This window comes from Papio anubis, unplaced genomic scaffold (assembly GCF_008728515.1).
Source record: "Papio anubis isolate 15944 unplaced genomic scaffold, Panubis1.0 scaffold299, whole genome shotgun sequence".
Classification (NCBI taxonomy): Eukaryota; Metazoa; Chordata; class Mammalia; order Primates; family Cercopithecidae; genus Papio; species Papio anubis.
This window is the reverse complement of record NW_022163094.1, coordinates 45,037-61,231: the sequence shown is the minus strand read 5'-3', so window position 1 is coordinate 61,231 and position 16,195 is coordinate 45,037. Positions and strand designations below refer to the sequence as shown.

The following is a 16,195-nucleotide window of genomic DNA, read 5'->3' as shown; positions in this document are numbered from 1 at the left end:
GCCAGGCATCAGACCTAAAAACCAGGCCTTGGCCTGCCTGACCTTAGCCTGATAGTTAAAATTCAACCCATGACGTAGCAACCGATGTTATCCATAGATTCCAGACATTGTATGGAAGGACATTGTGAAACTTCCCGTTCTGCTCTGTTTCACTCTGATTACCTGTGCATGCAGCCCTGTCACATACCCCCCTAGATTGCTCAATCAATCATGACCCTTACATGCAAAACTTTTAGCGTTATGAGCCCTTAAAAGGGATAGAAATTGTGCACTTGGATTTTTAAGATGCTAGTCTGCCGATGCTTCCAGCTGATTAAAGCCACTTCCTTCACTATCTCGGTGTCTGTGGGGTTTTGTCCACCTCTCATCCTGCTACAACAGGAATGTTGGTGCTCCAAGTAGGGAAGAATTATGACTCTGCCTCTCGTGCAGGCCTGAATCTGGGATGTGCTCCTCCTGTGGAACTGCTGTCACCCTGGATTTTTCCAGTAAGACTGTAACTGCTCTCATGCTGGATTGTGCCTTCATGCTGCATTGCTTTGGGGGAAGCCACACCTGTGTCTGCAGTGTAGTACCAGAGGGGAACAAGGACCCCTTCTCCAAAACCCTTAATGTTCACAGAGGCTGCCTGCGTGCTAGGGTGTAGGTACAGACTTCGCCTACTGCACCCAGCACTGCAGTTGTGTCTCTGCTGTAATAAACCACGCACCAATGGAAAGATCTGGAACTCAAGGCCTGCTGTTCAGATTCTTTTGTTGTATAGGGTAATCCCTTGATGTAGTGCTCTTCCTCTTCCCCTAGGGATGGGATTCTTGACAACTGCACTGTAGTGATTATTATTGCTTTTCTCAGGACAGTCACCTAGCAGGGCTACCAGCTCTGGACTGATTCTGCGGAATGTCTGCAAATAGTCTTGTAATGTGATCTGTCTTCAGGTGTCCCAGCCATGAATACCAGTACCTTCTCTGGTGGGGGTAGCAGGGGAGAGCAGCAGACTCTGTGAGAATTCTTGGCTGTAGATGTTTAGTGTTCTGGCTTTCTTGAATGATGATTATGCTAGCAGTGAAATTGTCACGTGGACAGATATAGCACCTCTGGTTAGTTAGGATGTTGCAGTTGGTGATATTACCTGTTGTTTTCTCTTTCCTGGGAGTAGGATTATTCTGTAATAAGTTGCTATAAAGACCTGAGTTGATTGGCCTCTAGTCCGGAGGTGGAGCTTACAGGAGAGCAGCAGCTGCAGTATTGCAGTAGGGTATAAGCTTGCCCTAAGTTGGCTGCAGGAAGTATTCTGGTTTCTCAGGAATGAGCAGGACCATAAAGGATTGTCTTTTGTGTTTGGCTACCAGGGTGGGTAGATAAATACCATCAGGTGAGGGCAGGGTTAGATGGATCTTAGCTCAGACTCTCCTTGGGCAGGGATTGCCACAACCACTGTGGGGAACGAGGGTGTGGTTTTTATGTCAAGGGAGTTATGTTCCAGAGGGGACTATGGCTGCCTCTGCTGTGGCATATAGTTTGCTAGGGAAATGGGGGGATAGCCAGTAGTGAAAGGCCTCAGCCAGCTCCCACACTGTTGGCGAGTCTGGTCTCACTCCCCTCGTCCCCCGCCAGCAACGGTTTAGATCTCGCCAGCCTGAGTGCGGAACTCAAAACTGCCACAGGCTATAAGCTTCCACACTGCGCAAGAATGCTCAGCTTTTAGGCCTCACTCCTCCCTGAATGTCCATAATATCAACCACAGTTCTTGCACTGATATCTGCAGCAATTCCTGTTCACCCCTCGGATTCTGCTCGAAAAACTTCATGCCCGTTCAAAATTATTACAAATTTCAGCTGGAAGCTTCTTACACCCTGTGACCCCTCCCTAAGTCCGCTGGGTGCCTTCCTGGAGGACCTCTGTGGGGTGTAGTCAGAGATGGCTTCCCTGGGCTCAAGCTGGAGAATGGAAGTGCCTATAAGGCTCTTCCTGATGCTATTTCCACTTTTATATTTCATGCAGGTCTCTAAATACATTCCAGCTCTAGGTAAGGTTAAATCCTTCTCCTGTAATCTGGATTTTCAGATTCCCCAGTGTGAGTGTGTGTTCGGAGGCAGGTTTTAACTCCCTCTCACACTTTCCGAATGCATAGTTTTTGCCTGTCTCACGGAATTTGCAGTGGCGTGCTGTTTCTTTCAAATAATCTGTGAATTCTTTCAGTTTTTCTGGTATGCTCCTGTGATGATTCTTGGAACAAAAGTTCATGGTGTGAATCTCCACACATTGTTCTGTCCATCCATGTGGGAGCTGCACATTAACCCTGTTATCTGTCATCTACCCTCACATCTTTTTCTAATTTTAAAGCAATTTATGTTTATCGTGGACAATATAAAAATATTTAATGATATAATTTTTAAAAGTATCATTACCCATATACAAACATTATTTTAATTTTAAGATACAGCATCTCAATATATTTACAAAAATGTACACACATCTATTTTATACATGGCCATATGTATGTTACTATTTACACACAATTTTTCTTTACCTAAGTGGACATTTTTCTATGTCAATAATTTTGTAAATGAATGAATTAATAAACAAAAAAGTAAATGAGAAGACTCATGATTCTGAACTTTTATACCTTTCAGAATTATAGGTAACTATTGACCTGGCGACAAGGAAATTTAACCACTGTCATTAACTGCATCCATTGGTATAATCAGAAATTTTAAACTTTTTTAAACCTCAGATTAGTGTAAAATGAGGGTGTTGGACATATAATCTTGAGGTATGGAAAGAACGGAGTTGACCAATAAAGATTCATGGTGACAAGTAATAGAAAGCAATTCTGCTATAATAAGCAGAAACTTAATTCAAAGGCTATCATTAAGCTCTGAGAATTCATGGCAATATTGGAGAATCAGTCTAAGAATATGGGCAGAGCTAAGGAAACCTGGGTAGAAAATTTGTATGTATAATGATTGTACTGGTCTGTTCTCACACTGCTATAAAGAACTACCTGAGACTGAGTAATTTATAAAGAAAAGTGGTTTATTTGACTCACAGTTCTGCAGGGTGTACAGGAAGCATGGCTGGGAGCCCTCAGGAAACTTACAGACATGGCGAAAGGCAAAGGGGAAGCTAGCATGTCATACTATTGCAGTGCAGAAGAGAGAGAGAGAGAGAGAGAGAGAGAGAAGAGGGAAGTGCTACACACTTTCAAACAACCAGATCACATGAGAACTGTTATCACGAGAAGAGCAAGGGGGAAGTTCGCCCCCACGATTGAATCACCTCACACCAGACCCTTCCTTCAACATGTGGGGATGACAATTTGACATGCGATTTAGGTGGGAACACAGAATCAAACCGTATCAATGATACAACTGAAACGTGTGTTTAGAATTCCATTCTAACCTCTATTGCTATCACTGGATTCTTGCTGCCTCTGAACTCTCCCAGTGCTGTCACTATGAATGATCTCCCCACTTTGAATGAAGTCTTTGTGTTAGCTTAGTGGAAATTCAGGTCCTGGGAGAGAGCATCTAATGGGCTAAGTGACTATGTCCACTTTTAAGAGCTAGGGAAGCAAAGTGTTGTACATTCATTCAATGTAATAGCACTGAAATATCAAAAAAAAAAAAAAAAAGAAAATAATAAAAAGTTTTCAATAAACAGTATTATATATAAATTCAACCCAGAAAAAAATACTTAAAACAAAAGCTGTAAATTAAAACCCTAGAGTAGCTAAAGGTTGTTATTAAGATTATTTCATTTCTTGAATAATTATACTTTTCTTCATCAGAGATGCACTTTTATGATTTCTATGTCTTATGTCCTTTCTTCATGCATATATGCTTCCTTATCCAGACAGCTAATATTTTTATAGAATGGTACATTTTGTTTCTTTATCTTAGGAGAAATGTGATTCTTTGTCCTCAACATCACAGAGAAATTTTGTATAATGTATTCCAGATTTGTCAGTAATTGACATGTAACCTTGCACGTTAACATTTCTGTATTTCAGCTTTTTTATCTATAAAATTGATAACATATCTCTTTCTAGATTTATTGTAATGTTGCAATAAATCCTTATATGTAAAGTACTTACAATAGTACCTTGCACATAGTAAACATTGTGAAATGTTAGCCGTTGTCATGATAATCACGATTGTTCTTATTATTACAAAAAAACTCCCATGAGGCCGGGTGAGGTGGCTCTTGCCTGTAACCCCAGCACTTTGGGAGGCTGAGGCGGGCAGATCACAAAGTCAGGAGTTTGAGATCAGCCTGACCAACATGGTGAAATCCCGTCTGTACTAAAAATACAAAAATTAGCCTGGCATGGTGGCGGGTGCCTGTAATCCCAGCTACTCAGGAGGCTGAGGCAGGAGAATCGCTTGAACCCAGGAGGTGGAGGTTTCAGTGAGCTGAGATCGTGCCACTGCACTCCAGCCTGAGTGACAGAGCGAGATTCTGTCTCAAAAAATAAAAATAAAAAACAACAAAACAAAACAAAAAACAGAAAACAAAAACAAAAACATTAAAACCTCCCATGAATGTTTATATTTTATAAGAGAATCTCATGGAAGAAAATTCACAAGATTAAATGGGAAACATCTAGATTTGAAAATGGCATTTTTTTGGCATTGACTTGAAACAGAATGCCAATTCATATCCTCTATTCTATCTATTCATGAAGCTTGGCCTATATAAACTAAACGTATTCTTTATTGTCTATGCAGTGGACAGGATAAAAGAAAGTAATATTTATAGCCTGAATTGCTAAATTCAACTCTAATTATTTACTGCTTTTGTCAGCTTATCTCAAATAATATTTTAAAAATTAGTATGCTACACTTCTTTCCCATCATGTGTATTCAGGAGCCATAGGGAGGCTGCAAGATGTAAGCCAAAAGAGCTGTTATCTAATACTTAAATTATTTTGTATCCCAATCTTTCTATTAATATTCTTGGATAGCTAACACAGATAAAAAACACTTTTTAAAAATCATAAGGCACATTTCCAAAATTTGATGGACTACTATATGAAATAATATTTTTAGCAATTCAGTTACCTGATAGCATCAGAAGTTTTCAATTTGGTTTATATTCAAAATGTGATTTTTTAAAGTATAAAACATATATTTTTGGGGATAAGTCAAAATTCACCCGTTTTAAACTTAATATTTGAATCACAGAAATCTAAAACAGCACTTTTCTTATATACTATATTAAACTTAATTAAATTAAGTTTGATTACATTTTGCATGATAAACGAATAGATGTTGCCTTTTTTTAAAAAAATAAAATAAATATAGATAAAATGTGCCAAAAATACCAAACTTTGTCATTTGGTAAATTCAGTACCCACTATGAAAAAGTTCAAATATTAACTTTTACAAACCACATTTAATAGAAAAATATTAGTAACAAGATTTTAATTTTTTGCAACTATTTTCAGAAATTTTATTGTATGAATAACTCAGGGTTCAGATCTTGAAAAGTAAACATTAGACTTCATAGTTAATATTTCACAGTCGATGCAATATCAAATATAATAATCATAAATTTTTGTCCACAGCATTATCAACTTAGTTTCTCATTTTGCATCAGAGAAAATATATTCCTTTTTTATACCAATAGTTGAAATGAAAACAATTGCATAGAATTACAAAGAGAAACTATAACGGGTAGGTTTTGAGGCAAGAAGTAAAGAATTTTCTTTGTATCAATTAATACAAGGGTATGCATGTTTTGAGAATATACTTTGTTTCGCACATTATGATGCCATCATTGACTCATAGTCACTTTTGATTATTAAGAAAAAGACAGGGTTATGATTTTGATGTGTTTGGTGATCAAACATAGAAAATGACAAGTAATTTACAAGTTATGGGATTTCCTCTGTTGGGAAGCAGAGGTGTTTTAAAACCAGATATTGCATATCAATATATGAGATTTATCTTCATTTTTAGATAAATGGGCCTTATTCTGTAGCATCTGAATTGGTCACAGGGAAAAAAGTAAACAAATTGACAAGGAAACACAAATTTAACTTTCATAACTTCTTTCCACCTAGTCCTGTCATTCTGGTATGCTCCTTCTTAGACACTGTACTTTACAGAACACCTGCCTCTAATCTCTCCAAATTATGTTTAGGTTCTTCGGAGAAGAAAATTTAGTTACATTTCTGAATATCAAACGTGAAAGTTCCTCCGTGGACAGTTAATTCATTCTATTCATAACTCCAGTTTTTCTAACACTACTGACATTTTTGGTGGTTTGTTTATACTGATCCAAAAGCTGCGAGAGTAAACAAACAGCCTCTTTTCTGTTAAGACCCAATCTTATGTGTGAAATTCATTCATTAACTCAAGGTAGAGATCTGAATCTTCAACCTTGGATATTTTAAGATTATTGTTGAATATTTTAAGATTATTAAGAAGAATCCAGAGTTATAGCATCATCTTAAATAAAAGAAGATGCTCTAGGAGGTTTGAGATGAACTGTTTTGCCACCTACTCACCTAGGGGCTGAAAGTCCAGAACTAAAACGTATAGAAAGTAAAGATACTCTGTTTTTAGGCACTTGAGTTAGAAGGATGTAATTATATTCTTGATGTGTATACATGTTTCTAAAATGTTATGTTCCTAGAGAAGGAATTGACTACACAGAATTGTCTAAGTTTAATTTATTGATTCACTTAACAACTTTTTAGCCTGCTACTATATGCCACACCTAGATCTTAAGATTAGGTATACAAAATTAAATGAGGCAAATTAGATGGGATCATTTATACTGAAGGCAGAACACTTTCTTTGCATGAGAGTGCACACACATTATGGAACATCTTGGAAAAATGAATTGAGGTTTACTATAACAAGTCAAGAAACCAAGGAATATTTATGGAATAATACTCTAACTACAGTATTATTCCAGGTACTGTAAACTTTGTCTTTGATAGAAAACATCAAATTTATAAACTGCACTGTTTCATTCTTAAACATTAGTTTTTGTCTTTTGCTATTACTTACTTATTTTTCCTTTTCTCTCCCCCTTTTTTGTCTCTTTCTCTACCCGTTTCTGTCTTCCTGCTTCCCACTTCCTCCTCTTTCTTTCTGTGAAGACTTATGCAATTGCTTTGAATTAAGTACCCTTAGAGAGTTTGTTTGGGGAAGCACATCAAAGAAAAATGTGAGAAAAAAATTGTTCTTACTGATTTCTTATAACCGTAGTTATTCTATACAAATTGGATTTCTATTAAATTCATTGTTGTATTAGCTTATCATAGTGCAAATTTTATTTGACTATAGTATTTGAAAATAATGTTTAATCTAATTTTTAGTAAGAGTTGGGCAATTAGCATTGAATCATTATTTTCCATTTTATAAATCAATCTCATTTCTAGTTCTGAAAAACTTGAAAGCTAATTTTATTTTCTGTGTTTAATAAAATATCTTATTCAGGAATCTGCAAGACTGCACAGCAGCAAATACTGTGAACTGTATTATAATGTAGAGGGGTTTTTTTACCCTTTGGAATTGAAGCCATACAAAAACACTGTGGGATACCCCTCTTTGCATACACAGTGTGTGGCACAATCTTAGCAGACTCTTATTCACCAGAAGTGACAGACTGAAAAGGAGATCTTGCTGAGATCAACTCCTCCTATGCTTACCTGATTGATTTAATAGAGTACATATTTGGCTTAATTGCTCAATAATAGAAGCAAAATAGATGTCATTATACATATAGTGCTTTCCACTTAATAACTAAAAATCAGAAAAAAGGTTTATTTTTCTAAAACTTTGTAAACATGCTTCACAGTAAATTCTGAAGAATAAGAAGTACTTAAAATGAAAGCAGATACATCTAGTTTTTATGTGTGTGTGTTTATAGGTTATATAGATATGAACACATATATATAGAGAGAGTGATATCTCTCTAACATTTTATTTTTAAAATATGTGGAATTTTCCCCCATTGCCTACTTTGGAATGTGAATACTGGTTTCACATGAGTTTTTCTTCATCCTTGAATGTAAGCTTCATGAAGGCAAGAATAAATTTTATACTTTAAATGTGTTTATAAAATAAGTTAGCTAGCAGACCAGGCTCAGTAAACATTTACTCAAATAATTCTTTCTTCTCCCTTACCCCTAGCAAATTATCCGTGCATTGTGATATTTTCTCCATCCGAAATGGACTGTAAAGAGATTTCTTCCCCTCGCCCCACGCCGTAGTTTGATTTTGAAAAGGGCACTAGTAACTTCCTATAGGGAAATGGGTCAAGTGACTATGTAACAGTCACTGCCTTTCCCTCAGTCAGGGAACTGCCCGCAGGTATTCCATGGGGAGGTGGAGACTGAGATAGTACTTACATGTTGTTCTCAGACTTAGAAACCCTTCTTTGGAGTTCTCCAGTTTGGGAGTGACACGGCTTCTGGGGATTTCCATAACATGTGTTTAAACCACTTTTCTCTTCTCTGAACATGTAGAATTTATTTCTTATTTATATAAAATTCCACATCAGTCTTTCTAAATCAAGTGACATTTTGTTTTCATATTTAATGAGATAGAAATTATCTGGAGGAACTCAGTCTCCTTGATGTAAATTCATATTTTGTCTTTTGTTTCTGTTACCCAGTAGTTTATTTTTAATTTGATTTAAATTATTCATCATATGTCTCTCAAATATTTTTTTCTTTATTTACTCCTTTGTTTTTCTTTATTTTTCAATCCTGTATAATTACTAGTTTTGTGAAAAAGAAAAATTAAAGTGCTAAGTGCATTAATATCTGTTTTCATATAATCATATTTAATTCTCGATTTTTAAAAACTGAGTCATAATGTGATACAAACACCAACTCCTCTTTAAAAAATACTACTATGTTTAGAGATAATCCTGTTATTATATTTTCATTTTAAGATAACTTTTAGTGACATTAGATATTTCAGCAAGTATACATAATGCATGATTTACAAGTAGAGCAAAACAAATCCATTAACAGTTGAAAATTGTAACACAAATTTAAGTAAAAATTTTCCTGCTAGTACTCATAAAATAATTGTAAAACAGTCTTGAAAATAAACCTTATTTCTATAATTAAGGAATTCGAAGAAATATCAACATTTGCTACTAGCATGCTTTTATCAAAACATACTAAATCAGGAGTGAAGAAGAGATTCCCTACTATAATGAATTAACATAGGCGGCAGAAGGTGCTACAGGTTTTAAGAAGAATCAAGAATAACAATAGCCCTGGCACAAATGGAAAGTAAAATATTTTACATCATTGACTGTTGGGTGCAGAGTAATCTGCAGAAACAAGAAGGTCAAAGTTTGCTAATAGTAAGTCAAAAGTTTATTGCAGTGTGAGCAAAGTATGCCAATTCCCAGAGGAAATGGGATATTGACAAAATATTATTCTTAATCCCTGTTGTTAAAAGATGTCTATGTTGTACAATATTTCACATAAAACTAGATAGAATTCCTTGTATGAGCATTCTTGGGTATACCACTGTTATCTCATGCTTGTCTGGACAGATGAAAGAAAACATGTTTATGTGGGAAGAAGGAGATCAGGAAACAGACTTGCCATAGTGAGCCCCTTCTCTTGGAACTAATTATGAAAACGAAATTTTGTATGTAAGTTAAAAACAGGTAGAAATTCGTCAAATTATTGTCCTTGAAAAGATTCTCTTTTGTGGAATCATTATGATTCTTTTACACATTAATTAATTATTAAAAATAGTATCAGGAGAGTTATACATGTGTTATATGGCCTCATTCCAAAATTCTTCAATTTTCTGAACTCTAGTAATAAAACCAGAAGTGATGAATCTGTAGAAATATAATTTGTAATATTTGTCATAATTTTCAAATATATAAGGTCATAATGAAATATAAAAATGCCACAAATTTATAACCAATTTAGATACCAAAGAAAGTTAAGTCATTGGAGAAAATTCATCTACTTGGCCTAAAATATAAGCAACAAGATTGTAGTATTTAACTCTGTCCTGTCTTTTTTAGTATCTTTGTGTCAATAGAACTGACTGATTATTTAACTTAATCTACCAAGTAATTCCTTCTAAATATTCTATACTACTTTATCCTATGTAAGTATTATCTCACTTGATTGAAATTAATAACACCAACTTTTTTGGATCATCTACTCTATTAAAGCACACATTTTTTTTTTCAGAAATTCTAATTCTTTGAACATCCTTACAAGGTATGATACATTATCATCCTCAATTTTTAATTAAAAATAGTGATGAATATAGTTTGCAGATAAAGATAGTTCAGTTTGGTTTCTTGATATTACATAGTTTCTAAGTGATATAGGTAAGATAGAAACCCCTCTGTGTCAAACTCCAAAAACCATATTTTTTTCTTTACCACAGACTGTCTTGTTACATTTTTTTTAGTTTAATTCTTGACCAAATTTAACTAGATGACAATTACTTTTCACCTCTTCAATAGTTGAAATAGATACCAATCTCTTAACTTTCTATCTTGACATCATTTTTTCACTTAGAAATATCCGAATGAAATGCTCATGAAAGGATTAAGAAAGTCTGCAGGTGAGCCTGGAGCCAGCAGAAGACATCATCGCTAAAAGTATATGCATAACCCGCGTTCGTTACGTTCATTACATTTATGGTCCTGATCCAAAACATTTGAATTCACCAGAATGGTCTTAATATGGTATTGCACGTACCTGGATCTGAAAACCATTAAGTATGAGAGTTCACTGTATTGGTGATGCCAGTTTGTGAACTTCTTATGTAAATACATGAAGGACAAGTTAAAAACTTCAGTCACCCATGTGAAATATAAAAGACTGTCTGAATCCAGCTAAATGTCAAGGTCTAGCCCAATGTGTGAGATTTAGATAAATCATATATTCCAATAAAATCAGAGATTCTCCTGAAACTATAAGAATCAATTATAATTTTACTAATTGGGTTCTTGTGAACCCAAATTCCCACGTAGGAATTTTGCTGGCTTCTATCCATAAGGTCACCAAGATTAAATCTAAATTGGAAATGGGTTTTGGGCAGAAATATTAAAAGATTAACTAAAGGCAGTTGTTCACATACTCTCAGTGGTACATTATAACTTTATGGATCATAAGATTTTAAATGTGCTTGCAACTAGAACTTAATGCAGACTGAACCCTTTGGCAGGCAATAAGTACCACTATTTTCATCCAAAACCTCTTGTGTTTATGCTCTAAAACTGCTGGATGCAACCACTTGTGGAGCCTATTGGAAGACAATTTCTAACTTGAAATTGGACATTGAAAGAGACTTTTCCTGCTACTTAAGGATATCAGATAATTTTGAGACTAGTAATATCTACTATGTCTTTGGTAATGTTGGAGAAAGAGTCCCAAAGAGAGAGAACAGCACAATAATTCTCACTGATAAAGTAGAGATGATATTCCAAACCATATATCAGAGAAATTTCATTATGCATTCCCACATACTGGACAGGTTTCTCCCCTGCCTGCACAACTGATGACAGAGCTCTTGAGGGATCTCCCTGACCCCTACTCAGTGTGGTCTAAACCCTATGTTTTCTTTTCAGCAAAGCAAATCATGCTGATTGGGCCACAATTAATGTCTAGAACTGAGAGTCGAATGGCTATTTTGAAATTGATTGCAATATACTTGGTGGATAGTGTAAAACCCCAGGGGAAGAGGAAACTCCACATTTTTACACTAGGGAAAGCTGAAAGCAGTTTAAATAACAGGTGCATAAGGAGTGAGGGGCCAGGCATGGTGGCTCACTCCTGTAATCCCAACACTTTGGGAGGCCTAGGTGAGTGGATCACGAGGTCAGGAGATCGAGACCATCCTGGCTAACATGGTGAAACCCCGTCTCTACTAAAAAATACACACACACACACACCAAATAGCTGGGCGTGGTGGTGGGCACCTGTAGTCCCAGCTACTCAGGGAGGCTGACGTAGGAGAATGGCATGAACCCGGGAGGCAGAGCTTGCAGTGAGCCAATATCGTGCCACTGCACTCCAGATTGGGCAACAGAGCGAGACTCTCTCTTAAAAAAAAAAAAAAAAGAAAAGAAAAGAAAAGAAAAAAGGAAAAGAAAGAAAAGGAGTGAGGCTCCCACTCTGAGAATAGTGTTTGGACATGTACTAACCCTTGTGCTGTAGCCATTGTCCTTACAGTATATTGAGACAGGGAGGTCCTAGCTGACTGTGTGACAAGTACGTCTTGTGTTTGAGTTACTCAGTTATGGAAGTCTTTGTGGGAATTTACAGAAGCAATCAGGTCATTCATGTAGATGTCCTCCAAAAAGACCATGCAGGCAGCTAAGGGATTGGAATGCTATAGAGACTACCTGAGTCAGATACTGAGAGTTAGCTTCCTGAGTTCATGAAATGAGTAGGCATAATACGCTCAGACTGTGCACACACAATTGGTCCTCAAATCAGATGAAACCACTAATGTGGTAAGAAACTCTGCTTGTGCCAGCAGGAAACCAATCTCCTTAAGATGGCTGTAGATGGAATTCTTAATTCTCAGGGGGCCAGCACCTTGCCGGTGTACTTGAACTACTGCCAGTAGCCCCGGGGGGGTGGAGGGTGGCTACCGATGGGTGTTCCAGCGTTTTTACTCTATGCTTCGTTTATTCAGTTTCAAAAACAACTGTAAAAAATACAATTAAGGTTTGGAATAGCAAACAGGCTGTTAATCCGGCTCACCAAAATATATTTATTATAATTAACCTACACACATTACTCCTACCAATGTACAGCAAGCAAGCAAGAACATACACTTTTAAACATATATATATATTACATTTTTTAATATCCTCAGAGTAGTTGTTTCACTGAATCCACAATTTTGAATAATGTACACTTATAATAAAATGGGTGGTAAGAAAATTTGAGAGGCTGGCTGAATCAATTAAATGAACATGTCCTGACAGAATATGACAGACATAAAGGAAGAACTTCATCGGAACAGTTACTACAATGAGGAGATGAGAATGAGGTCTTGAGCGATAATGCAATAATACAACTTCATATCTGTCCAATTTTAAAAATGTCTTCTTTGGATTTGCCTGATTTTGTTGCCCTAAGGCAAGGACTGCATTTACATGTGTCAGGCCAGAGAACAATGTTGATGCATAAGATGTAATATCTATTAGCTAACTTTGTCAGGGAATAGTCTGAAATAAACTTTAGGGTCAGACAAAATTTTAGCCCTTCTAGCTAATTTAGGTATAACTATGACTGTGTCCTGATTACTAAGTGGCAGAAACAGTCTTACAAGTTTTTACCTATCAAGTCGTAAAACTTCTTCCTTAGAAATGAGATAACAACAGGATATGGTGAGGCAATTATCACTGCTGTTTCTGACTATGGGTAAAGCATTATGTCCAAGCCAGAACGCCCCTTCAAAAAAGGAAGAATGTCAGTTAAACAAGTAATAAAGAAAGAAGAGTTCATGGCAAATGGGAAAGGAACCATATGTCGGTTGTAATCCCAGTGATGAATGCAGCAACTTTAATCCGATAACAGTATCTCAGAGCAAGAAAATAATAGTCTTAGCTATGATTAAGATCTGGTGTTAACCAATGGCATGTGTGGGAAAAGCCACGTGATCTGTAAAAATAGCCATTTGCACAAAGAATGGAAATTGACTTGCTGATTTATAGGTTCTGCCTAAATACTCAATCTGGAGAATATAGAAAAAAAAATGTGTTGCAGTGTCCTCTGATTCAATCAATTGGAACTAACATTGGATTCATGATTTGTAGACTGTTTACTATTTTGTTTTTATTGAAATATATCTCGAGATAAATACTGCACTTGGATCATGTTGCTTAGCTTCTGTCCAAGGTGTGGATTTGAAACAACCTGACAAATTGAGACTGCTGCCAAGGGATGATTGGAAGCCAATTTATGCCACCTTCCCGGAAGGTCAGCGCTTGACTTGCTCCTTTGAATATACTAAAAGTGAATGAAGATTAAATGCCTTTCAGAAAACTGGCATGGTAGCTGAGTAGCTTCAAGAGATGGGGACTTTGGATTGATACTGTGGCCAAATATCACAAATAATTCTCCTTTTGAGATGCAGACATGCTATTCACGACCACTCATACCAAGCTGTATTTAAGACAAGACAGCCCAATGGACAGTTTAGTGGGCTACATATTTTATCTGCATGCTGTGTTGTACCCATCCTGTTTTATGCTACAAATACCCTGTGGCAAGAACTTATGTAGTGACTTGATTAGAACTGGACATGTCAAGCTAGATGTGATGTCAGAATTTCAGTTGTCTATTTTGATCATGTTTTTAGGGATCTAATAGATGCACTATTCCAGGAGAATCACATCAGTTATCAGTCAGTTAGGAAAGATAAAAAATAACCTGTGTGTTGGCTAGGCTTGTCGCCAAACTGATGAAAACCAAACCTAGCCGGGCGCGGTGGCTCATGCCTGTAATCCCAGCACTTTGGGAAGCAGAGGTGGGCGGATAACGAGGTCAAGGGATCCAAACCATCTGGCCAACATGGTGAAACCCTGTCTTTACTAAAAATACAAAAATAAGATGGGCATGGTGGCACACATCTGTAGTCCTAGCTGCTTGGGAGTCTAAGGCAGGAGAATCACTTGAACCCGGGAGGCAGAGGTTGTGGTGAGCCAAGATCATGCCACTGTACTGCAGCCTGGCGACAGAGTGAGACTCCGTCAAAAAAAAAAAAACCACAACAACAACAACAACAAAAAAAACCTATTAGTAGTTCTGATAGAGGGCTTGTACCATGACCCAGGAAGGACAGCATGGACTCTGGTGTTGTCAAAGATCTGTAGTTAGTAAATAAGGCTAGTGACTAAGGCTAACTTGGTACATTTTGGGGTATACTATGAATAGCCTAAACTATGACAAGATGCCACAGGGTAATATGTCATTCATGTTGCTTTCCAATGTCCCAGGTAATAAGATGAAAACAGAGAAGTCCCAAAAACAATTGGTTTCTGAGAATGCTTCTGTATACATTGTTCAGAATTTTGTACATTTAATCCAAACCCCAAATAAATAGTAAAGTGATAATAATATTTTCCTGAAATCATTTATGAAAGATTCAGGTTGCCGGGCGCGGTGGCTCAAGCCTGTAATCCCAGCACTTTGGGAGGCCGAGACGGGCGGATCACGAGGTCAGGAGATCGAGACCATCCTGGCTAACACGGTGAAATCCCGTCTCTACTAAAAAATACAAAAAACTAGCCGGGCGAGGTGGCAGGCGCCTGTAGTCCCAGCTACTCGGGAGGCTGAGGCAGGAGAATGGCGGGAACCTGGGAGGCGGAGCTTGCAGTGAGCTGAGATCCGGCCACTGCACTCCAGCCTGGGTGACAGAGCGAGACTCAGTCTCAAAAAAAAAAAAAAAAAAGAAAGATTCAGGTTATTTCAAAATACAGTATATTGATCTGTACCATTTGAATTATCATTTATGTTTTTTTGTTGTTTAAGGACGATGATTTGTATGAGTATTTAATAATTCACCATCTATCACATCATGAATTTAAATATTCTCTATGTACCAAATAATGCTGTCTTTTCCAGCTCATATTTATATGCTTTGATGCAGAGTCATACATTTTGTTTACTTGACATATACACTTGAATTTCTAACTAAACTTAAAATTTCATCACTTGATGTGTATCTTCCCAATTCATCTCAATCTTTATTCTTTCTCCCCATTTTATAATGATGCTTCTTCTTATGAGTTGATAATTTTCATTTCTTTCTCCCTTGCTGTTATCTAACATACACAAAATCCTATAGGTTTTCTATCCAAAATGTTCTAACAGGAATATTTTTAAATATCTAAATTGCTTATCTGAACTTATACTGTAAAATATGATTATCTCTCAGATATACCATCACAGGCTATCAGATTTAAATTTCTGATTTCCTTTTGTCTCTATGTTAATTTTTTCTCTAAACATTGTGATAAAAATTAGAAAACTTTAAAACATGTTTATCCATTTAGTAACTATGTCTGACCTGAAATAGTACCCTTCCTATCCCTGGGATTGAATCAGATCACATAACTGTGAAATCTTTAATCTTCTTAGGTCGATAGAATCTTAGATAAATGGAGTAAGAATCCAAGATAGGAACAATAAGAACTTTAAGCTTACTATCTCAATGTTTGT

The 16,195-nt window shown here is 36.5% G+C and overlaps 1 long non-coding RNA gene across 1 annotated transcript in view; it reads left to right on the top strand.

Moving 5' to 3' along the window:
* Window positions 1-16,195, top strand: part of LOC116272992 — a 76,133-nt gene that overhangs the window by 49,732 nt on the left and 10,206 nt on the right. The window contains exons 3-4 of the long non-coding RNA XR_004181505.1: window positions 10,196-10,225; window positions 10,532-10,577. This is a non-coding gene — a long non-coding RNA (uncharacterized LOC116272992). The remainder of the gene's footprint in view (window positions 1-10,195; window positions 10,226-10,531; window positions 10,578-16,195) is intronic.